Source organism: Gopherus evgoodei, chromosome 4 (genome assembly GCF_007399415.2).
Source record: "Gopherus evgoodei ecotype Sinaloan lineage chromosome 4, rGopEvg1_v1.p, whole genome shotgun sequence".
Lineage (NCBI taxonomy): Eukaryota > Metazoa > Chordata > Testudines > Testudinidae > Gopherus > Gopherus evgoodei.
The window spans coordinates 84,214,260-84,239,362 of NC_044325.1; the positions used below are offsets into that span (position 1 = coordinate 84,214,260).

General features: G+C 45.3%; 1 protein-coding gene across 1 annotated transcript in view; it reads right to left on the minus strand.

Annotated features, from left to right (window-relative positions):
- Positions 1 to 9,669: 9,669 nt before the first annotated feature.
- TRIM44 (tripartite motif containing 44) overlaps positions 9,670 to 25,103 on the minus strand; it is a 168,119-nt gene continuing 152,685 nt past the window's right edge. Inside the window, exon 7 of the mRNA XM_030560040.1 lies at positions 9,670 to 10,160. The gene's annotated coding sequence lies outside the window, so the exon portion shown is untranslated. The remainder of the gene's footprint in view (positions 10,161 to 25,103) is intronic.

Sequence of the window (25,103 nt, forward strand, 5' to 3'; positions counted from 1 at the left end):
TGATCTTAGTAGTTCTACCACAAGCTAGCAGCTCTTTCAACTACTCCAACTTTATTCAGCTTAGAAAGCAGAGTCAAATCTTCCCATCCACATTCCCACATGATGGTTGATCAAATGGACACACTTGGCATGTAAAGGGGAGCATATTGTAAGCATTTATAGGCCACCCATCCCTGCACTATCTTTATATGGCAAGGGTGGCCAACCTGAGCCTGAGAAGGAGCCAGAATTTACCAATGAACATTGCCAAAGAGCCACTGTAATATGTCAGCTGAGCAGTCCCCGCCCCCCCCGTTCCCAGTGTCTCCCCCTCCCTCCGGCCTGCCACAATCAGCTGTTTCGAAGTGCACAGGAGGCTCTGGTAGGGAGGGGGGAAGAGTAAGGGCATGGCAGGCTCAGGGGAAGGGGCAGGGGCCTGGGGGGAAGGGATGGAGTGGTGGCAGGACCTGGGGCACAGCAGGAGGTTGAGCAGTGAGCACCCCACAGCACATTGGAAAGTTAGCATCTGTAGCTCCTGCCTCGGAGTCAGCGCCTATGCACGCAGGGACCACTCCAGGCACCAGCGCAGCAAGCACGTGTCTGGGGCGGCAAGCTGGGGAGGAAGGCGGCGTGCTGGTCATTGTGAGTGTTTCTGTGGGAGGTCTGCCAGTACCTCTGCTTCAGCGGCAATTTGGTGGTGGGTACACCGAAGGCGCGGGACCGGCAGATCACCTCCAGAACTGCCGCCGAAGGCTCCCTGACTGCCGTGCTTGGGGCAGCAAAAAACATAGAGCCGCCCCTGTATGCAAGGAGCCACATAATAACCTGAAGAGAAAAGCCTCACCAGTCCCTTAAATGCCAGGTGTTCCAGAGCCCACAGTAACTGGGGTCACCCAGAGTAATGTCTTTTATTATGCTATAGAAGTAGCCAGACTTAGTCTCAGGCCTCTATCCAGCGGATATAACCTGCTACCTAATAGGTCTCTTTGTTTTTGACTTCCTGGAGTCTATCCCCCAGACAGTTACATTGTGTTCTTGATGAATGCAAGCAGTTAATATTATGGATAATATCTAGAGATGTTCCTTCTTTGTGCAAAAGTTCCCATAGAAGCATCCAGATGCAGAACTGTCCCATTAAGGACCCAACTTTCAAAAACTGGGATCCTACTCTAGGTATAACTAAGCTAGTCATGTTAAATCCTCCTCCTCTTCTGCCAGACTTTGGAGTCAATATTTTAGAAGCTGCACAGGAATTTTTGCTCTTTTGCTCAAAAATAACCAGCTAGAATCTCAGTATATTCTAGTGCTGTGTACAGAGCAGGCCCTTTCCTTCTAATTCTATTCCTCACAGAGCAGCTGTCTGCGAGTGGCCCCCCGCTATATAGCTCTCATTCAATGTGAAAGATGGTTTTACTGTAAGTTAGTGCTTGTGACTCAGAAATTAGAGATGTCCCTCCCCCCGACAATGCAGGATTGTCCCCTACAGCACAGTAAATCACTGGGTGCTTTGTCCACTTCACTTTTAATGACTTAAGCAAGGGGGTTCCCCCTATCCCTTGGGAGACTATTCCACACTCTAGTGGAACTCCCTGTCAGGAAACTGATCCTGATGGTCAGCCTCCATTTCCCTTTCCCTGTTTGCACTCCATCCCTGCTAGTTAGAACAACCTCCCTCATACACCTCTCTGTCTTTGGCATGTTAGTGTACCTGGCCCTGCACAGACAGGAGGGCACAATGAGCCATCCCGCTCCCTTCCTTGTGCCTTGCAATCCCAGCTATGCCACCCTCCCACAATGCAGCAGATCCAGGCCCATGCCAGGAAGCCGATGCTCCACTGTTAACATGCATAGCAGAGGCCACTCAGTTTAGGGCTCCACCAGCACCGCTGGAGGCATGGCAATTACCTCCAGTACAAAGCCACCAGGAGCAGATGCCGATACATAGACCAACAATGGGGGAAGTATCTTAAACCATCAGCCTTGCCCTCAGCATGTGCACCCCTTACATATTAAAAGGTAATTATAATAACTGAGTTATTCATGGTCTGCCCATATTAAACACATAGGGCCCAGTTCAGAGCTGCATCTCTCAGTAGCTTTAGCCTAGGAGGAAGGGCAAAGGCATCTTTACTTTTCCCCCCTTCACCTAGAACTATATTAACTTACAGCAACTTCCAACAGCCTTCTACTAGCCAGCCTGCTGACCCAGAATAGCTGGAGTGCCAAGTGCTCCATCCATCTCCCATACACACCCCTCACTCTCCCCCTCCCAACATGCCCCCTACCAGACATGTGCCAGCCCAACACCTCCCAGGGAACAGCCTCTCAGGACCCAGTTCTAGGGGAATTCCCAGCTGCAGGGTTTTAGCTGCTTTTGCTGTAAATGAGCCAGAACACAACCCAAAATCAGAGCTATAGGGCCAGATTCTCACCTCAGTCCCTCCAGTATAAACCCACCCTGAAGTCAATGGAGCTCTGCAGAGTGGCAGAGACTGCAATGGCAGATACAATTGCAGGATTAGGGCCTGCCCTTATTATTTAAACCTTGCCATTTTATATTTAGACTAGCCTGTTCCATATATTTGTCCTTCGTTTTAAATCTTGGTGGTTGTTCTTTTATATGATCCTTGTCTTTGGCTTGGAAAAAAATAGTTATCCTAATTTTTTTCTCTATTTAGCTCATTTTATTTTTTAAATTGTATTATAACAATCCTTCAGGCAGTTTCCCCAGTTCCCTCATTTTCCCCTTTCCTGTCCAAATGCCCCTCCCACCCCTAGGCATTCCCTACAAAGGACAGCTGGTGACCTCAGCTGCAAACACAACTTTACTACCAGGAACAGTCCCACTGACTTCAGAATGAGTACTCATGGTAGCAAAGCGAGGCACACGTGCATTTGAAGGATGAGGACCCTAGATTGCTCACCAGGAGAAGGGGCGCCCATCCCATGTGGTCAGTGTAGGGGGAAGCATTAGGGTTCTGCTCCCCCATAATTGTTCTCTGGGGGAAATATATGAAAGAAATAGTGGCTAAAATTTTCTAGCTATAATCTCTCTTTGGTTTTATATTTGTATAGTCCTCCCCTGAGTCAAGCTTTTTACACTGATCTTCCGAGTCTTTTTCTTTTCTGGAGGGACTAGTCAGAAAGCCAGAGTATTGGAGTGTTTTATTTTATTTCAAAAGTCTCTCTGGTTCTTTTATGTGAATTAAATTAATTATCTACCGCTACCAACATGTCAATATTTACTGCTAATTATTCCAGAATACTCATAATAGACAACTTGAAGACATGCAAGTTGATTATGTCATCTTCAGTTCCTGAGCTCACCACCTAGACAATTATCATATCAATAATTCTCATTAGCATAATGGGCAGTGTGTAAAGTACACAAGCTACTCCCGGAATTCAAAGTATAATGAAGACAAGTGATCAGAGAGGATCATTTGACAGAACAGTGGATAATCAATAAATGAATGACCAGATCAATAGCTATAAGATTACCTCCAAGTGTCCATTAGCAGAGGTTTTGACAAATAAATTATACGAGGCAAATCAATGTCTGGATAATGAAATAAACCGTGCAGTTTAGAAGCAGATAACATTAGGTTGCTTGTTACACATGCATATATAGGAGTTAAATCCTCAGCTAGTATAAATTGGAGCTACAGCAATTTAGGCCAGTTCAGGATCTGGCCCATGAGGATTTTATATTGTAGTCTCATTTCAAGGCTCTGTTTTAACACTTCTAAAATTAGTGCACTCTCCCTTAGCACCAGGTCATGAGAAATACACAATGAAAGCCTCTGTGTGTGCGCACGTGGGAGTATATGTATTTATATTGTTGAAACACTCAGTGCTACACCACACTGATGACTTTAGAGGAAGGATGGTACAGATGTAACATGAGATAGAAAAGCAGTTCACATTGAATACGAGGTAGGGAGAAATAGATTATCAAGGAATATTAATTGGGAAAAAAAAAACCCTCAGGAATTTTTAAAGCTTAGCTCAGACAGAGTCCCCTGACTCTCAGCCCCTGCATTAATTCTATTGGGATCCAACCTTTGGGCAAACCTCTTAATCAGGCAAACCTCCCACTGACTTCAGCAAGGGCTTTGCCCGAGTAAAGACTTCATGATCTGACCTCTGGTGAAGAAATGATCATATCGTAATTCCAAACCATCCTGAAATGCTGGGAAGGAGGATGGTTGAGGACCCCATATGGACAGCTGTGATCCCAATTGCAATAACAATTGTCCTTTTAAAAAAGAAAAAAGCTGATAATTTCTTCTTTTATAACCCTAACAAATTGAGGGTCTGATTATCTCTGTTGCTGAGTGTACAATATTACACTTCTAACAAGTCAATCAGGGATCTAGTATCAGAGGGGTAGCCGTGTTAGTCTGGATCTGTAAAAGCAGCAAAGAGTCCTGTTGCACCTTATAGACTAACAGATGTTTTGGAGCACGAGCTTTCGTGGGTGAATACCCACTTCGTCAGATGCATGTAGTGGAAATTTCCAGGGGCAGGTATATATATGCAGGCAAGCTAGAGATAATGAGGTAGTTCAATCAGGGAGGATGAGGCCCTGTTCTAGCAGTTGAGGTGTGAAAACCAAGGGAGGAGAATCTGGTTCTGCTTGGCTGCATATATCTCTAGCTTGCCTGCATATATATACCTGCCCCTGGAAATTTCCACTACATGCATCTGACGAAGTGGGTATTCACCCACGAAAGCTCGTGCTCCAAAACGTCTGTTAGTCTATAAGGTGCCACAGGACTCTTTGCTGCTTTTTCAGGGATCTAGGATTCTGACCAGGACATTGCATTTACATAAAACCTTTCATCCAGAAGGTACGCAAAATGTTTCATTTTACCTTATTGAGTATCTCAATCAGGGCTCAGTCCTGCTAGGTGCTGAGCATTCTGGCCCTGATCTTCTGAAACACCTGGTTAATTTAAAACATGTACTGTACCTAGTTCTACTGAAGTCTGTGAGACTACTTGTGTTCAAAGTAAGGCGTATGCTTAATCATTTTACCAGATCAGGGCCAGAGCTCTCAAATCCTTGCACAATTGAATCCTAACTGACTATGTGTGTACCAATCTATATTCTGATCCCTTTGCTTACCTCTGAAGCTCTTTAGGTGAAATGCAGCAACATAAAATAGAAGTTTAGGACAGCAAAGAAGAATCAATGCTACTGAAAGTGCAGGAGGATTAAGATAAACAGAAAACAATGATCCACACTGGAATTCGGCCAGGACTCCCCACTCTTGCAAAGAATGCCAAGGTCTATTTAATGACCACAAATACTAAGGACCACAGTCTTGCATCTTTATCTGTGACTGTGGGGGTGGAGAGGTGCAGAGAATAAAACTCCACATCCAGCAGCATAGTGACACAGCTAGTGCAGTGGAATCAATGATGATTTACCAGAAACTGCACTTTTTACTGAAACACCAGCAACACTTCTTGCAAACACTAGCTTTCCCTAGATGTCACCCATCTAAGCAGCAAGCTGGCCAGACCATGTTTAGCCTACAAGATCCCAGCATAAGCTTGTAAGATTATAGGCCAAATATACTGGGCCAATTTCATCCATAGTGTAGCCCCATCACAGAAAGTGGAGTTATACCAGGGATGAATTGGACCCATTAGGCTAGTCATTGGTAGAGATTACATGCACAGTGCATAGAATGGATTAAGGGGATATTTTAAAAATCCCTTTTATAGCCACTGTCTTTTGTTTTGGGTAAAGTGATTTAGGAGGAAAAAAAGAAGAAATATTAACAAGACAGGGATATTTTTACATGAGGAACAATAGCATTTTTAACTATCTCATAGAACTGGAAGGGACCTTGAAAGGTCATCAAGTCCAGTCCCCTGCCTTCACTAGGAGGACCAAGTACTGTCCCTGACATTCCCCCCAGATCCCTAAATGTCCCCCTCAAGGATAGAATTTGCAGCCCTGGGTTTAGCAAGCCAATACTCAAACCACTGAGCTAGATTATGACCCTGAGCCACAGCAAGAACCAATTAAAATCTTCCCCTCATATATGGGTTGACATAACTGGTAAATCCAGCACCAGCTTGGACTGCAAATGGGAAATGTCAGTGGTAAGATGGTCCAGATCTGAAAGACAGTGTCACTGACAGGCAGGATCCAATATCAGGTTTAATGATGCTCAGCCAGTAAGAAATGCTTATGACTTAATTAGATTACCCATTAGGGTGACCAGACAGCAAATGTGAAAAATCAGGACACGGGATGGGGTAATAGGAGCCTATATAAGAAAAAAAACCCAAAAATTAGGACCGTCCCTATAAAATTGGGACATCTGATCACCCTATTACCAATGCACTGTCACTGCAATCTCTCTCTCTCTGCCCGCACTCCTCCCGCCTTCATCCTTCTGCTCTTCCGGACAACACACAAGAGTGCAGCAGGCCCCTTGTCTATCTTCTATCAGTCTCCCATTAATGCAGTTAGTTTTGAAAGCTGTGTACACAACCAACAGACTCCATACAATGTACCATCAGCCACCCCTCCTCTCCTGAAATCTCACTAGGGAAGAAAGGAAGGGGAACTCACTCAGATGGGGAGACTGACATTTGGTTTGCATGCCATGAGCACAAAGGGCCTTTCAGTACACTAAGACGGCTGGGAAACTTGGCCTGTGCTGCTACTGAATTGCATTGCCACACCCTCAGACTAGAACACTAGTTTTAGAATCCAATAGCTCTGCTAGCATCTGAAATTCTAGCATCTCTCAGTGTGAGCTGCCACTTTTCCATCAGCAAAAGCCCTCCTTATGGTTCCCATGTCTGGCTATAAAGTCCGATTTAAATAAAAGATCTGGTCTGCACTACTATTCAGGACATCTACTGTTTGTTAATGTGTTTTGCTGTCTTGCTGATTTAATAATAGAGAAGCCCTGTTCACTCCTACAGTAGTTAACAGAGCACTTTTTAAAGCTGTACATGTACATCAGGGAATGTTTGGAACACAAGATTAAGATCATGTTACACAAGTCAATGGCAGGGCATCATGTAATTGAGTGTCTAGCTGATTTAAAGAGACAGTGTACAGCATTTACAGACATAGCGGAGGACATACAAGATCACTAAAAATAAAGCCATTGTTAGCATTTAGCTTTAAAATGCATTGTTGAAAGGAGTATAATGCTGCCAAAAGCTGCCAGACTAACAGGCAAGGGTGGGGGGCAATGCTCTCTCTTTCCCCCCATATTAACTACAGGCACAGCAATAGGAGATCAGGATTGTGTATGTTATAAGCACTGCATTCCTATAGTAGAATTGGGCTGAGGTGGTTGACTCAGCTTCATATCAGGTGTGATGCTTATGTTCACAGCCAAATCCACATAAGAAGTGATGACGCTAGAATCTCATGATTGTTGAGCCACACAGCTGAACTGGAGCCTGACCTTTTTTCTGGTTCCACCTGGTTCAGAATCTGTTACAGAACCAGCCCAGCAAGGGCAGATTTGATCTGAATACAAGTCACATGACAGGTTGCTCTACTCACTGCTGGATGGCACCAGCTTCTGGTAGTTCTGAGGATTAGCTCAGTCAAGCCAACTCCCCTCCCAGCAGTTCCTCTCTGGCTGTCAGGAACTACAGCTTGTCCTCTTCATGACTCAGCCCTCTGGCCAGGTCATTATTGAAGTTCCTCTTCTGGAGGGAATGTACCACAGTTCCTGCTCTCCAGCACTCTCAGGCAATCTTCAGCTTCACTGTCTCATACTGCCCCTCCTACACAGGGCTGGCTTTAGGCCGATTCCCCTGATTCGGGCCCTGTGCCCTTTTAATTTTTACTCACCTTGCTGTGCTCTGGGTTTTCGGCCGCATTTCGGTGGCAGGTCCTTCAGTGCCACTGAAGACTCAGAGCACCGCTAGGTGAGTCATCCCTGCCAGGGCCCTGTTGAAACTATTCGAATCGGGCCCCACACTTCCTAAAGCTGGCCCTGCTCCTACAGTGGCTGGCAGGGGAACCTGGGCCTACCCTCTATTCTGGTTTTTGGCTCATGGACCCTCTACACAGCAGTTAAAGTCCATTCCCTGTACCCTGCTGCCTTTCCCTGGGCTGAATCATAGAAGATTAGGGTTGGAAGAGACCTCAGGAGGTCATCTAGTCAAAGCCCCTGCCCAAAGCAGGACCAACAACAACTAAATCATCACAGACAGGGCTTTGTCAAGCCTGACCTTAAAAACCTCTGATCTTCCCCACTCCTCTGGATTTCCAGTCTCTTTACTCCCTCCTCCCAGGGAGTAACTTTGGACAACTTGTCTCTGCTACCCCTCAAACACTCCTCCCTTTTCCTAGGGAGTAATTGCAACCATCTCTCTGCTGCCCATTCTGTTTCCATTTTCCTTCTGTTTATAGAAGCCCTGCCTGTCTCTTGCAGATAAGCTTCTCTCTAATTAACTGCCTCCATCCTAAAGCTCCCTCTGCTTGCAGACTAATTAGCTGATTGGGCCCACCTTCTCCAACTCAGCTCTTGCAGGGCTAGTATGGGGAGCACACCTCATCACAACCCCCAAAGACAAAGTATTTTATTCTCAAGGATCTGATTTTGACTCATCTCTAACTAGCTTCACTGTATTACAGTAACATCACTGCTATGTGCTGTGCAAATACATGCTGTGGGAAGTTGATTTGTTTCTGCAGTTTTGTTACTGTATTATTTGATTTAGTCTAGGGGGAATTGATATGTCTGTTTTAATTATTTGGTATATTGTTAAGGGTGGTCAGAGCTTTGGATGGGCTCTCTTTTAGTACAGTTTGTAAAAATCCAAACATATAAAGAGTAAGACACAGTTACTGCTCCACTGAGCTTAACTTTAGTGCAAATTAGGTCCCTAGCTGGATCTTCTGAAGCTCTGGCAGTTAGAAGTAATGCAATGGTATGAAAATGAGAAATGTGCTTATTACAATTTGAGTGAAAATGCAGGCATGAGCGACCCAAGTTTTTTTCCCTCCAAATTTGACATTACAGGCCAAACTGCGGGTAGCACTGCCCCCAAAGCATGCTAGAATGCCTGCAGGCAGCAGCAGGAGTGTGGCTGCCCTTATTCTGGCCTCTCTGAAAGACAGGAGCTGCAGGGGGGCATTCCAGCCTAGTAACCTCTTTGTGTCTATATTCTATGCCCTGGCAATAACCACTACAAACCCTGCATGGATTAGTCCTTACTATAGAAGATGATTATACAAGAGGACCTATAGTACAAGGACTAGTCAATAGGCTGTCTGATAGCATATCCATTTGAGGGTCTAGTCAGATGCGTTGATTCCAAAACTTTACTGGATTCTTGGAAGCTGTTTAGTCTAAAATCCCATAGGGATCCTTTGTTGTGTTCAGCTTTGAGCACAGAAGCAAAGCCATTCTGTATTTTACCTCCTTTTCAAAATTTATTAATACTAGTGAGACTGAACGCTTGGCTACACTCACACTTTACAGCGCTGCAACTGGGGTGTGAAAAAACACCCCCCTGAGCGCTGCAAGATACAGCGCTGTAAAGCGTCAGTGTAATCAGGGCAGCAGCGCTGGGAGCACGGCTCCCAGCGCTGCACGCTACACCCGTAAGGGATGTGGTTTACATGCAGTGCTGGGAGAGCTCTCTCCCAGCGCTGCCGCTCTGACTACACTCACACTTCAAAGCGCTGCCGCGGCAGCGCTCCGAAATTCCAAATGTAGCCATACCCTGCATTAAACTCTTTGTGGTTTTTCCTGTTCGGGGGGAGGATCCAAGTCAAGTCAAGTCAAGTCAGCAGGGTCAGAATTCACAATACAGGTCCCCCAGGAGCTCTGTGTGTGTGTGTGTGTGTGTGGGTTACAGGGGAAGGGAGAATCAGCATGGTCTAAAAGAAAAAATGCCAGGGGTCCGTTATATCCAGGAAATCCTTCTGCGACAGGGGATGCTCTTATAAGATTGTCACACTTCATTACCAAATATTATTGCTGCAGCTTGTATGATAGGGAGTAAAAAAAAATCCCAACTGGAGAAGTTGTTCCATTCTGTTTTTGGTAACTGTTTTAGCAAACATTCCAAAACATCTGAGATGTACATTTAGCAGCCACTTCCATCGGGGTCTCATTGCAGAGTTATATCTGAGGAATGTCCTTAAGGGAAATATCAGAGGGATGCAAGTGAAGGCACCTGGAAAATAACAAAAAGGATATTAAAAATGGAGAACACGCCCTTGCCTTTAACACACATCTGGGAACAGGAATTTAAGCAGATATTGGCAAAGCCATCTCAAATCATGGGATTGGCTCAAAAATGTAAGTCATTGCTCCCATTAGAACATTTGAATGTTGGCATCAAGACTGCCATCATGAATTTCTAGTGTTATTTCAGGCCAGTCAGAACAGAAATCCCACTCCACTGAGTTTGCTACTTAATCTCACTTATGACATAAAGCTAGCCTCCATAAGTATTTTTTTTTGCCAGTCTTGCTAAACAGTCTTATTTAAAATTGGCCAAACATTTTACAACAAACACATAGTGGGTTATTAGCATACACACAGCATTATTTTTTTAAAAAGCTGCATAGATTAACACATACATTTTGTTAGTAAGGAACTGATAGGATAGGATAGGATGTGTATATATTATATATGGTCTATTGAGAGGCAGCATGGTCCTGCAGATAATGACTTGGAGTCAGGAGACCTGGGTTCTGTTTCTGGCATTGTCACTGACCTTCTGTGTGACCCTAGGCAAGTCCCTGCCCCTCTCTGTGCCTCAGTTTCCCCCTCTATGAATTCAGATTGTAAACTCTTTGTGTGGTTGTATAGTACTTAGCACAAGAAGGACTTGATCTTGATGGAGGCTTCTAGGTGATATTGTTACATAAATATGTTTGAATGTATTATACAGAATTTGCCCTTAAAAACAGGACAATTTTACCTTGAATAAAGGTTGCTGCATTCGCTTACCTCTTAAAAAAAACAAACATCTTTTTCCCACTGAATTTAATGCTGGCCAGTAGAGCAAGCCTATCTGATGACTGGGACTGGTGGGCAGTGTTTTCTGATATGAACTAGCTTGAGAGTATCAGCATGTTACACATAGACCAGTGAATACCCATCAGCTGAACTGGGCTAGATTTGAATTGATCTGGGCTGGATTTAAAATGCTGATCTGTAGGGAAAAGGCTCCAGTCACCAGTGATTTGCAGTACTGAACACTCTAGCACACATTAACCAGATTTAGCACAGTGCTTATACATTAAAAATGCCATAACTTACAGTAACTGTTTTGCTTGGAAGCTGTATTGTGGCCTACTGCCTGCCTCCAGAACTACAGGAGTCATGTAATAACATGTCCCAACAGAAATGAACTGCCCCTGTTCAGCATATCTGCTGGAATTCCACAGCTGTTGCAATTCAAGCTATAGCATGATGGGTGAATTCCTCCAAACAGAACATATCCAGCTACAACTTGGACACAGACTACTTATACCAGGTTGAAAAGAATTCCCTGAACTGGGCTGCCCACTTCAAGAAAAGATTAAACAGAGAAGATGCCTTTCTCATGGTAGTGATGTTGCCAGAATAGGAGCTCTGTTTTTTGGGTCCTGAACTCGTTTGTTCCGCTGGAACTGGCAGGTGCTCTAGGGCTAATTCATTCAGATCTTGGGAAGACCACAAGTTAGAAGACCTCTTCAGCTCATCCCAGAGCAGCATATACAGGCCCTGGCAGGAACAACATGCTGCTTGTACATGCAGGTTGGCTGAAAGAGAGAGCCAACTTCACCCAGGCCTTTCAAGGATAGCAGAGAAGGGGAGCTAATGCAGTGAAATGGGGCTGGAATCCCCACATCCAAAAAAAGGGAAGGAGAGGAGTATTGTTGCTTGGAAAGTGTACACAACAAAATAACACTCTCATTGTACCAAAAGATTGCACCTTCAGTGAGTGGCACAGCAGCCTTTAAAAGCAGTATCACAAATACAGAGACCTTGTATTTCATATTACATGACCCCCAGATAATATTTTAGCTGTGATATGCATAACTTCCAGACACAATTCGTCCGCTCAGAGGAGGCATGCAACAGCTGTAGTATTATAACAAAACATTTATCTAAGGCCTGGTCTACACTATGGGATTAGGTCGAATTCAGCCGTGTTACGTTGATTTTAAAATGAATGCGTCCACACAACCAACCCCATTCCGTCGACTTAAAGGGTTCTTAAAATCGACTTCTGTACTCCTCCCCCGACGAGAGGATTAGCGCTAAAATCGACCTTGCTGGGTCGAATTTAGGGTATTGCAGACACCAATCAATGGTACTGGCCTCCGGGAGCTATCCCAGAGTACTCCAATGTGACCGCTTTAGACAGCACTTTGAACTCCAATGCACTAGCCAGGTACACAGGAAAAGCTCTGGGAACTTTTGAATTTAATTTCCTGCTTGGTCAGCGTGGCGAACTCAGCAGCACAGGTGACCATGCAGTCCCCCTAGAATTATAGAGCGTACAATGTTTCTACACTCCCCCTTATCATCTCCATCCCTGCAGATTAGAAGGCGAAAAAAATGCACTCGCAATGACATGTTTTCCGAGCTCATGCAGTTCTCTCACACTGATAGGACACATCTTAATGTATGGAAGCATTCAGTGACAGAGGCCGGGAAAGAATTAAGTGAGCGCAAAGAACAGAGGCAGGATACGACGCTGAGGAAAGCCAGCAAGAGCACAGATCCCTGCTGCATAACCACCTACCCTCCTCCCCATGTTCCATAGCCTCCTCTCTCAGACACCCAAGAACATGGTGGGGGGGCAGGAGCCTCTGGGCACCTAGCCACTCCACTCCAGAAGATGGCCCAAGCAACAGAAGGCTGTCATTTAAACAGTTTGATTTTTAGTGTGGCTACAATAAGCAATGTGGCTGTGATCTTCCCTCCTCCCCCACCTCACCCGGGCTACCTTGTCCTTTATCTTTTTTTTTTAATTAATAAAGAAAGAATGCATGGTTTCAAAACAATAGTTACTTTATTTTGAAGCAGGGGAGGGTGGTTGGCTTACAGGGAATTAAAATCAACAAAGGGGGCAGGTTTGCATCAAGGAGAAACACACACAACTGTCACACCGTAGCCTGGCCAGTCATGAAACTGGTTTTCAAAGCCTCGCTGATGCGCAGCACGCCTTGCTGTGCTCTTCTAATTGCCCTGGTGTCTGGCTGCTCAAAATTGGATGCCAGGCGATTTGCCTCAACCTCTCACCCCACCATAAACGTCTCCCCCTTACTCTCACAGATATTATGGAGCACACAGCAAGCAGCAATAACAGTGGGAATGTTAGTTGCGCTGGAGTCTGACCTAGTCAGCAAACAGCACCAGCGAGCTTTTAAAGTGTGTGACGGTGAGCTGAGTGGGCTCCATGCTTGTGTCTGCATGAGTAACCCAGGAAAAAGGCACAAAACGATTGACAACTGTTGCTTTCATGGAGGGAGGGGCGACTGACGACATGTGCCCAAAACCACCTGTGACAATGTCTTTGCCCCATCAGGCATTGGGAGCTTAACCCAGAATTCCAGTGGGCAGAAGAGACTGCAGGAACTGTGGGATAGCTACCCACTGTACACCACTCCGTAAGTCGATGCTAGTAACGGTAGTGAGGATGCACTCCGCCGACTTAATGTGCTTAGTGGGGACATACACAATTGAGTGTATAAAATCGATTTCTAAAGATCGACTTCTATAAAATAGATTTAATTTGGTAGTGTAGACATACCCTAAGGCATCCAGTGGCAGAGTATCTGGATACTATGATTAAAGTGCATTTAGGATTAAGTACTGTGATACCTCCATACAACATAATTGTTCCTTGCACATCTTTGGTTACATGCTGCTTCGTTTACTAGCAGTTGAGTCATTTTCCCCTGGGTAGCCCTGAACATATCAGTGTTTGGACATGAATTCTCCTTCTAAATCATTAGTAGTTAATGGTTGTGTCATGTGGCATCTGAGAGGTCATTTACCCTAACTTGGCACCTCTGCTCTCAATATAATGAGGTATTAGTGATCTCCCAACAGGTATGATATACAAGTAAACACATGCAGAGCTTGGTTTAATTCCTAGGTTCTATTATGTAACTAAATTAAACTCATTTAATATAACTTGTTAATTTCTTAATTATAGCTTATATACCAGTTCCTTAACAGTCATCTCTTGTTAGTTGAAGATACAGTATTTTAATTCTGCATGTGTTTTGGTTTGATTCACAGCTGTTGTATTGTTATCTGAAAGGCCTCACCCTTGCACAGGAATTCTGGATTCTTGTATGTATAATGAAATGAACAAAGTTATACATGAGAAGACACAGTGACATTGATCATGATTGCCTTAGCCCAGCTTTCTGCAAAGGAATCAGTCAGTTTCAATGCCAGCCTGAGAATCTTACATTTGTTTTGACAATTCTGGGAGCACAATGTTTCCTTATCCCAGCACTTCACTAGCAAATTAAGTGCCTTCAGCAGAGAGAAGATATTAGCCTTGAGTTGATTGGATATCACATCCACTATAATCATTTTCCTTTCAACTTAATGCCCATTTCTTTGTATTTCCTTCCTTTTTCTCTAGTAGCTGTTCCCAGTAAACAACATAAGACTCATGAGGATAGAAGAAATGTTTTTGACTTCAGTAGGGGCATGTCAGCCTATTAACTTACCAACATACTGTATGTATGCATTTGAAGCTACTCAGAATCTCATATTAACAGCAGTGATAGGATAATGATCCATCCTGTCTTAAAATCAATCAAATCAATCAATCTGGGAATCTAAGGTAAAGGGGAATCTACTGTTGCCGTACCAAGTCTAGGACACGTCACTGATCAGTTATGATACCACCCACTTTGGGCAGTAGTGATCCACATAGGTTATTCATTACACCACTATTCTTCAACATTTTTTACAATGTTGTATTTTTGTTCAGTTGAAAACTTCAAAAATTCCACATGAAATCAGGTATTTAGAACAAGATTATTTATAGATAGGTTTGGCAGAATTAATTTTTTATGTTTATTTTGAAGCATTTTTTAAAGATCATCAGTTTAAAATTTCAGTTATAGGAAATCATGGAATTTGGGACAGACAATAATTATTTAATGACAACAGACACTGAGATTCAATAAGTTAATGCTTTATAATCATTTAAAACACAAATTGGCAACATCACATGTCAAAATATACAAAGTAAACATCCTTAAATCAAACTCCAATAATTTCCTATGCAGAATTTTTCTTACTTTATCTGTCTGTAAATTTAGATTATTATTGTGGGAACATGTTTTCAGTGGTTTGTGTACGTATGATAACACTGACATTTATTGATTAAAAAAAATCTAATCCTTCCAAGTCTATTTATAGATTAGGTTTGCTTCCTCTACCCATCACCACAGCCCAGTACTTTTGTTCCAACTACAAGTTTTTCACCTTCCTCTGGAAGGCTTCCCCCAATCTCCACTACACACTGGATCTCTCTTTGTGGGAAAGGAGGGGATAGAAAGTTCTTCCACACAGAACACCGTGAAAGAGGCTGCATTAAATGTCTGCAAAATTTGACATGAAATAGGATTGGAAAAAATGTAGCAAAGTATAGGTAAGGAGCTAGTGAGGAACAGTCCAATGTAAAAGAGTCCCATTTAATCTAACATATAAAGACAAGGAACTGAATATTTACAGAAGTGTCCAAGTGCTTGTATACAAATGTTAGAAGTCTAAATACTAAGATGGTGAACTAGATTGCCTGTCGTTAAATTAGACTATTGATATAATAGATATAATGGAAAATTGGTGGAATGAGGATAATCAATGGGACATGATACTACTAGAGTAAAAATATATATAGAAATGACAGAGTCGGGTGCTCTGGGGGAATGGTACTATATGTGAAAGAAAGCATAGAATCAACTATAGTAAAAATCTTAAACCAAACTGTGCCATAGAATCTCTATGAATGAGAATTCCATGCTAAAATAATAAGAGTATACTGGCAGGAATGTACCAACTACCTGCCCTGGATGATGATGGTGATTGTGAAAAGCTCATGAAGATTAGAGAGGCTACAAAGGTAGAAAATGCAATAATAAATGGGGACCTTAACTATCCTCATATTGACTGAGTTTTTGTCACTTCAGGAGAGGATGCAGAGATAAAATTTCTAGACACCCTTAATGACTGCCAAAGAAACCCACCACAGTAGCTTTTAACTTCAAAAAGGGAAACTACACAAAAACGAAAAAGCTAATTAAACAGAAGCTAAACAGAACAGTCACAAGGGTGAAATGCCTGCAAACTACATGGACACTATTTAAAATCACCATAAATGAGGCTCAAACTAAATGTACACTCCAAATAAAAAAAAAACAAAAATAATAATTTAAAAAAACAAACAAAAAAACAGGAAGATCACAAAAAATGCCACCATGGCTATACAGCAGAGTAAAAGGCAGTCAGAGGCAAAAAGACATTCTTTAATAACTGGAAGTCAAATCCTACTCAGTAAAACAGAAAGGAACACAAACTCAGGCAAGTCAAGTGTAAAAGTGTAATTGGGCCGGCCAAGAAAGAATCTGAAGAGCAACTAGGAAAAGATACAAAAACTAATAGCAAACTTGTGTTTAAGTACATCAGAAACAGAAAGCCTGCCAGACAGACAGTGGGGCCACTGGACAATCAACATGCTAAAGGAGCACTCCTGGAAGACAAGGCCATTGTGGAAAAGCTAAATGAATTCTTTGCACTGATGTCATAAACAGATGGTTAAGGGTTAATGTCTCTTTTACCTGTAAAGGGTTAAGAAGCTCAGTGAACCTGGCTGACACCTGGCCAGAGGACCAAAGTGGGGGACAAGATACTTTCAAATCTTGAGGGAGGAAAGTCTTTGTTTGTGCTGTTTGTTTTGTTCGTTGTTCGCTCTTGGGGCTAAGAGGGACCAGATGTGCAACCAGGTCTTTCTCCAATCTTTCTGAAACAATCTCTCATGCTCAAAATAGTAAGTACTAGCTAGAAAAGGCGGATTAGTCTTATGTTTGTTTTCTTAACTTGTGAATGTGTATTTTGCTGGAAGGATTTTTACCTCTGTTTGCTGTAACTTTGAATTTCAGGCTAGGGGGGAGGGAGTCCCTCTAGGCTATATGAATCTGAATAACCTGTAAACATTTTCCATCCTGATTTTACAGAGAAAATTTTTACTTTTTCTTTCGTTAATTAAAAGCTTTCTTTTTTAAGAACCTGATTGATTTTTTCCCTTGTTTAAGACCCAAGGGGATTGGGTCTGAACTCACCAGGGATTGGTGGGGGGAAAGGAGGTGGGGGAAGGTTAATTCCTCTCTGTTTTAAGATCCAAGGAGTTTGGATTAGTGTAGCCTCTCAGGGTAACCCAGTGAGGGGAAAGTCTGGGAGGGAGAAAGGAGGGGGGATGGTTTATTTCTCCTTGTTTTAAGACCCAAGGGGTTTGGGTCTTGGGTTCCCCAGAAAGGTTTTGGGGGAACAGAGAGTATGCCAAACACTATATTTTGGCTGGTGGCAGCGCTATCAGATCTAAGCTAGGAATTAAGCTTAGAAGGGTCCATGCAGGTCCCCACTTTTGGATGCTAAAGTTCAAACTGGGGGGAAAATACCTTGACAACTGATCTTCACTACAGAGGATGTGAGGGAAATTCCTACACCTGCCCATTCTTTTTAGGTGACAACTCTGAGGAATGGTCCCAGATTGAGGTGTCAATAGAGGAGATTTTAGAACAAATTGATAAATTAAACAGTAAGACGTCTCCAGGAGCAGTTGTATTCACCCAAGAGTTCTGAAGGAACTGAAATATGAAATTGCAGAACTACTAACTGTGGTATGTAACTATTACTTAAATCAGCCTCTGTTCCAGATGAGTGGAGGATAGCTAATGTAATGCCAATGTTTTAAAAAGACTCCAAAGGCAATCCTGGCAATATCAGGTTGCTAAACCTAATGTCCATACCAGGCAAATTTGTTGAAACTATAGAAAAAAAAATTATCAAACACATAGATAAACATGATATTTTAGGTCAACATGGCTCTTGTAAAGGTAAAGGGAAATCATGCCTCACCCATCTGTTAGGATTATTTGAGGGTATCACCAAGCATGTAGACGAAGGTGATCCAGAGGATATAGTGTATTTGGACTTTCAGAAAGCCTTTGACAAGGTCCCTCACCAAAGGCTCTAAAGCAAAATACACAGTCATAGAATAAGAATAAAGGTTCCTTGTTAAAAGACAGGAAACAAAGGGTAGGAATAAACGGTCAGTAAAAAACGAGGTAAATCATGGACTCCCCAATGATCTGTACTAGACCAGTGCTGTTCAACATAGTAAAAAATTATCTGGAGAAAGGGGTAAACAATGAGGTAGCGAAGTTTGCAAACAATACAAGTTAGTTAAGTCCAAAGCAGACTGCAAAGAGTTATAAAGGGATCTCATCAATCTGGGTGACTGGGCAAAAAAATGGCAGATGAAATTTAATGTTGATAAATGCAAAGTAATGCACATTGGAAAACATAATCCCAACTACACATACAAAATTCTGGGGTCTAAATTATCTGTTACTACTCAAGAAAGAGAACTTGGAGTCATTGTGGATCGTTCTCTGAAAAGATCCTCTAATGTCTAGTGGCAGTCACAAAAAGCCAACAGAATGTTAGGAACTATTAGTAAAAGGATAGCCAATAAGGCAGCAAATAGTATAATGCCACTATATAAATCCATTAATACTGCGCGCAGTTCTGCTTGCCTCACCTCAAAAAAGATACATTAGAAATGGAAAAATTACAGAGAAGGGCAACAAAAATGATTATGGCTATGGAACTGCTTCCATATGAGAGGAGATTTTAAAAACTGAGACTGTTCGGCTTGGAAAAGAGATGACTGTGGAGGTATATGATAGAGGTCTATAAAATCATGAAAGGTATGGAGAAAGTGAATAGGGAAATGTTATTTACCCCTTCACATAACACAAGCACCAGAGGTCACCTAATGAAATTAATAGGCAGCAGGTTTAAAACAAACAAAAGGAAGTATTTCTTCACACAATGCACAGTCAACCTGTGGAACTCATTTGTTGTGAAGGCCAAAAATAAAATTGGGTTAAAAAAATAATTAGATAAGTTAGTGGAGAACAGGTCCATCGATGGCTTTTTAGCCAAGATGGTTAGAGATGCCACCCTCTGCGCTGGGCATTCCTAACTCTCTGACTGCCAGAGGCTGGGAATGGACAATAAAGGATGGATCACTTAATAATTGCCCTGTTCTGTTCATTCCCTCTGAAAAATCTGTCATTTGTAAAGTGAACAGATAGTGAGTGTGAAAATTTGGGATGCTTTTTTTCAGGGGTGATGGGTATAGTTGCACATACAAAACAAAGCTGTTAATATCGGGATGGTCCCAATAATAATGTGATGTCTGGTCACCCTAGTCATTGGCCACTGTTAGAAGACAGGATATTGGACTAGATCAGGTGTGGGCAAACTTTTTGGGCCGAGGGCCATATCTGGATGGGAAAATTGTATGCAGGGCCGGAGCAGGGAGTTGGGGTGCGGGGTGTGGGCAAGGATGCGGTGTGCAGGAAGGCACTCAGGCAAGGGATTGGGGCAGAAGAGGGGTACGGGATGTATGAGGGGGCTCAGGGAATGGGATTGGGGTGTAGGAGGGGGCTCAGGACAGGGGTACAGGAGGGGTGCAGACAGCAGAAGGGTGCTCAGGGCATGGGGTTGGATGCAGGAGGGGTGCAGGGTGCAGCAGGGGGCTCAGGGCAGGGGGTTGGGGTGCTGGAGGAGTGTGGGGTGCACGAGAGGGCTCAAGGCAGGGAGTTGGGGTGCAGGAGGGGTGTGAAGAGCAGGCAGGGAGTTGGGGGGTGGGGTGCAGGAGGGGTTTGGATGCCAGCATGGTGCTGCTTACCTAAAGCTGCTCCAGGGTGGCAGTGGCGAACACCGGGGCCAGGGCAGGCTCCCTGCCGGCCTGCCTGCCTGCCCTGTCCCTGGCCCCACGCATGGGCGGCAAGTTTGTAGAAATTTTGGTGGTGCCCAGAACCTGCCCAAACTCCACCCCCCCAAAACTCCACCTCCCATCTGCCCAAGGATCTGGGAGGGAGTTTGGCTGGAGGAGGAAGTCGGGGGTGCAGGAGGGGTGCAGGGTACAGGTGCTGGGAGGGAGTTGGGGATGAGAGGTGTGTGGAGGAAGGGGTGCAGGCTCTGGGAGGGAGTTTAGGGGAGGGAGGGGGTGCAGGGGTGGGGCTGGGTTTGGGGTGGGGCTGGGGATGAGAGGTTTGGGGTGCAGGAGGGGGCTCAGGGCTATGGCAGAGGAATGGGGTGGGGCTGGGGATGAAGACTTCATGATACAGGCAGGGGCTCAGGGTTGGGGCAGATGGTTAGGTGCAGGGGGATGAGGGCTCTGGCTGCAGGACCAGTGCAACCATTTAGGCAACCTAGGCAGTCGCCTAGGGCACTGGGATTTGGGGTCGCCATTTTCTTCAGCAGTGACTGCACCGGCAGGATCTTTGGCTTCCCTGGTCGCCGCTGGCATTTAGGCAGAGGGACCTGGGGCAGGGGAGCACGGGGAGGGCCGCCTGCAGCAAGTAAGGGGGGGGGCGGCACGCAGGGGAACTCCTCGCCCCAGCTCACCCCTGCCCCGCCTCCTCCCCTAGCATGCTGTGGCTGCTTCACTTTTCCCGCCTCCCAGGCTTGTGGCGCCAATCAGCTTAGGCGCCGCAAGCCTGGGAGGTGGGAGAAGTGAAGCAGCGACGGCGTGTTTGGGGTGCTTGTGCACGGAGCAGGGGTGAGCTGGGGCGGGGGGTGCCTCAGAGTGGAGGGGGGAGCTGCCGCAGGGGCGCCTCAGGGCAGAGGGTGGAGGCGCAAGGTGGAAGTTTCGCCTAGGGCACGAAACATCCTTGCACCAGCTCTGGCTGGCTGGAGCTGGGGATGGTGGGTTTAGGGTTTGGGAAGGGCTCAGGGCGAGGGTAGGGGTGTAGGGGGTGAGGGCTGGGGCTGGGGCTGGGAATGAGGACTTTGGGGTGTGGGAGGGGCTCAGGGTGAGAGTAGGAGTGTGGGGAGTGAGGGCTCTGGCTGGGGCTGAGGGGTTTGGGGTATTGGAGAGGCTCGGCTGGGGCATAGGGTGAGGGCTCTTTCTGTGATGGGGATAAGGGGTTTGGGGTGTAGGAGGGGCTCAGGGCTAGAGCAGAGGGTTGGGGTGCAGGGGGATGATGGCTCTGGCTAGGACTGGGGATGAGGTGTTTGGGGTGCTGGAGGGGCTCAGGGCTAGGGTAGAGGGTTCAGGGTGCAGTGAGGGGGTGAAAGCCCTGACTGAGGGTGTGGGCTCTGGGGTGGGGCAGGGCTGGGGATGAGTTTGGGGTGTAGGCAGGCTGCTCCGGGACAAGGACCAGAGAGGAGGACTCCCCCCAGACCTTTCCCTGCCGGCAGCAGCAAGTTCTGGGGGAGAATCCCCTCTTTCCCGCCCCCCCAGCAGCACACTCATCCCCACCACTGTCACTGCATGTACTCCTAGGGCCCTTCTCAGGTCCAGGAATCTCCCTTGCCTCCCCCATGGTGGGTGCCGTGGGGTGCTGCGTGCACCTTCTCCCCTGACTGTAGCCTCACTGGGGGTGGGGAATAGGGTTGCCTCCTTGCCCAGCATGGGGCAGGAGTGGTGACTGAGGGTGGGGGCGAGGGCCGTGCTGGTAGAGGGCCCCGCCAGAAAAGGGAAGGGTCTGAGGTGGAAGGGCAGGCTAAGAGTCGGTTTGCTCTGGCAGTCAATATGGGGGGCACTAGGACCCTGCGGCAGCAGTTGCTGCAGAGAGGCTGCATGGAAGAGGCAGAGAGCTCTTCTCCCTCCAGGGCCCAGGGACATGCATGGGGCCAGCAAGGGGGGGGCCGGGGGACACTCGGGGGAGGCACGGGGGTGGCAGGTGGGGCCAGGGGGAGACCCGGCCCCAAACATTGGTGGAGCTGGGCACCAGGGCTCTGAATATTGCAGGTTTCCAAGCACCACGTGGTTATATAACTCACTGCCCATGGCCCCATGCCACTTCAGGAGGTGCTGCAGCCCCTGGAGGAGAGGAGGGGAAGGCTCTGTGCCCCCTGCCCTTGCCGTACCTCAAGGTATCTCCCCAGAAGCTCCCATTGACCGCAGGTCCCCGTTCCCAGCCAATGAAAGCTGCAGGGGGCAGTGCCTGGAGGCATAAGCAATGCATGAAGCCCTCTGCCCCCCCCGCACGGGGGCTGCAGGGAAGTGGTGCTGGCTGCTTCTGCAGAGCGGTGCAAGGCCCGTGGCGCCACGGGGGGGCAATCCTGCAGGCCGGATCCAAAGCCCAGATCCGGCTCGCAGGCCATAGTTTGCTCACCCTTGCGCTAGATGAACCATTGGTCTGACCTAGTATGGTCATTCTTACGCTAGCCTGAGCAACAGTAACTAGTGAGTGGGTTAGCAAAGAGTACCATGCAGAAGTGTAATTAAGGACAAACTCATCCTGCATTTGGAACGACATTAACAATTCTGTTGGCTAGCAGAACTACTGTTCTAAAGAGACTGTGTAATTTGCAGCTCTCTTTTATCTGGACAGAGGGTATGTTTTATTGGGAGGTAAGCCTGTTCTTTTTGATTGAGAAGAAAGACAAAACCTTGTACATTTCCCCTTCTAAATATTGAGAAAAGCTCTGGTTTAGGTGTGTGGCAAGGCAGGAGGGCAGTGTATATGAGAAAGAATTGGATGCCTGGCAAAAGCTAACAAAATTCCAGAATGAAGCACAGCCCTGCTATATGAAGATTGTTTTAATGCAGAGGTTGTGAAAGGAGACAAAAATGGTTTAATAAGAGACACATTCACTGAACTCCAGTGTTGGCAGAGAGGGGTTGTAAAGCCCCGTGAGGATTGTCTGGGGAGGGGAAACTGATAATGGGAAAGTTTGCAAAATCCAAACTTAATCTCTTGCACTGCAGAGAACTAATCCTCCCACTTTGACATTAATCTTTTCAGCAGAGATAAAAAAAATACCCTTCTTATCTTTCACTTTGCTCATTGAGCCAGAAAACGGGAGTAGGATTTGGTCTTTACTGGTTGGATAAATATGGAGCAGAAATTCCTGCAGTAAAGTGTTTTTCCAACCATCCCTTCCAAGATTGCAGTATGGACTTGCACCAACTGACACTGACCCTCTGCTGCTGTTTTCAGAGAATCAGCAACTTCATGGGTGTTCCTGGAACAGAGAATCATGGCTGTAGAAATAGGAAAGCAAGGCCACCAAGGAGGATTCCCATGGCAAATACAGCTTCAAGAGCCAAAGAGGTCATTTGAAAGGTCTGCCAGATTTGAATCCATCCTACATTTTGCATGAGTTCCTGGTACATGGTTACCCATCTGATGTTAAGTGGTCTCCCATGAGAAATTAGTTAATGGTTCCTAGTAGGTCAGGTATCAAATCACAAAATACCACTATTAAAGTAAGCACCCCCTTCCTAAAGAAGCACCTATGCTGCCAGATGTTGCCAGCTTGACAGTCCTGGAGACTGAAATCTTGTGTTGGTCATTAAAACAGATTCAGAGAGAAACAGTGCACGCCTTCCCCCGCAGGCCTGATCAAAAACCTATCGCAGTCAGTTAAAAAAACAACTCCTCCTGTCTTGTTTGGTGGGCTTTGGATCAGGCCCATAAGGGCGCTGCCTGTCGGTGTGAGCCTTGCTATTGCCATTGTCTGTGTTGTACCCATTGTGTGCAGTCTCCAAAGACCATCTGGCGCCTCTTAACAGCACCGCAGCCACTTAATAAACACATCCAGAGAAATAAGACAGTCTGCCAGGTTGATGTGGGACACACCATCACCTAGCCTGCTATCTCAGAGAGCACTTTATGTCTATCACTGGTGCCGAAACAAAGAACAGCTATCCACTGGAACAGCTCAACAAGGAGTTTCTTTTTGGAAAAGGTCTATTTCTCCACTTTGACCCACCCCCTTTTTTCTCTTTTTTAAGAAAATGACATATAAAAATGCACATGACTTTCTACATAAGACTTGGGGGGGGAGGGGTTAGATTATAGCCTGGCATTTATTTAGGTTGCAAAATAATGTTGTTATTTTATTATTTGCCTCTGTGGCTCTAATTGGCACGTTCAAATTATAACACACTGGAGGGCATAATGCAGAGGGTCACTAGTAATCCAAACCAAACCAACATTGCCAGTCCAAAGCTCAGCATCCCTGCAACAGACAGCCCTGTGTGTACGCAGCTGAGTATACATTCAAGCTGAGCTAAAAAGATTCCCCCCTCAAACAAACAGATCCCTGAAAATCTGAAGATTTCCAGCCAACTCCAGCACTCAAGAGCAACCTGGTCAAAACAAGCCAATGAGAAATATTAGGCTACACATTTGTCTTCCTAGGGAATTTGTGAAATCTCCTATTGCTTGGGATGGGTTAAAACTAGACTGGGCGACACATTACGTAGTTTCCTGTATGAAACAATCTTGCATCTGCAAGGAGATGGACTGGATGATTGGATATGTCTGTTCCATCTCTGCTATCTATGAATCAACCTATATGGCCAAAGTGTTAAACAACAACAAATCAATATATGCAACCCACCACTCACAAGCATCTCTGTAATAACCAACAATATGTAGGTGCCGTTCAGGAGAAAGCACTTGTGGGAAGGGTACAAACCCTAATTAACCACTCTGGAATTGAGAACAAGGCCAAGTTCCAGTTTGAGTGTTAAAAACCTTGACAACGGCTCCTTTGAAGTCAGATGATGTGTGTTATCTTCCTGGGACAAAATTCACCCCTGTCAAGAGCACCAGTACAAGGCCCACGCAACATCCAAGTTCCACTTGAGCCCTATTTTGAGGATGGTGCCCAACCTATGGCCCGCAGGCCATACACGGCCCACCAGAGCATTTCATAAGGCCTGCAGCCTGCTTCAACCCAACATGCTAACGGCCAATTCATTAGCATTTTGTCGTCATGTTTACATCATTTTAGTTTACACAAATATGTAAATAGACAATACTGTACATAGAAACAATCTAAATATATACAAAACAAGCTGAACTTAAAATATAAATCAATACAGGTGACTTGA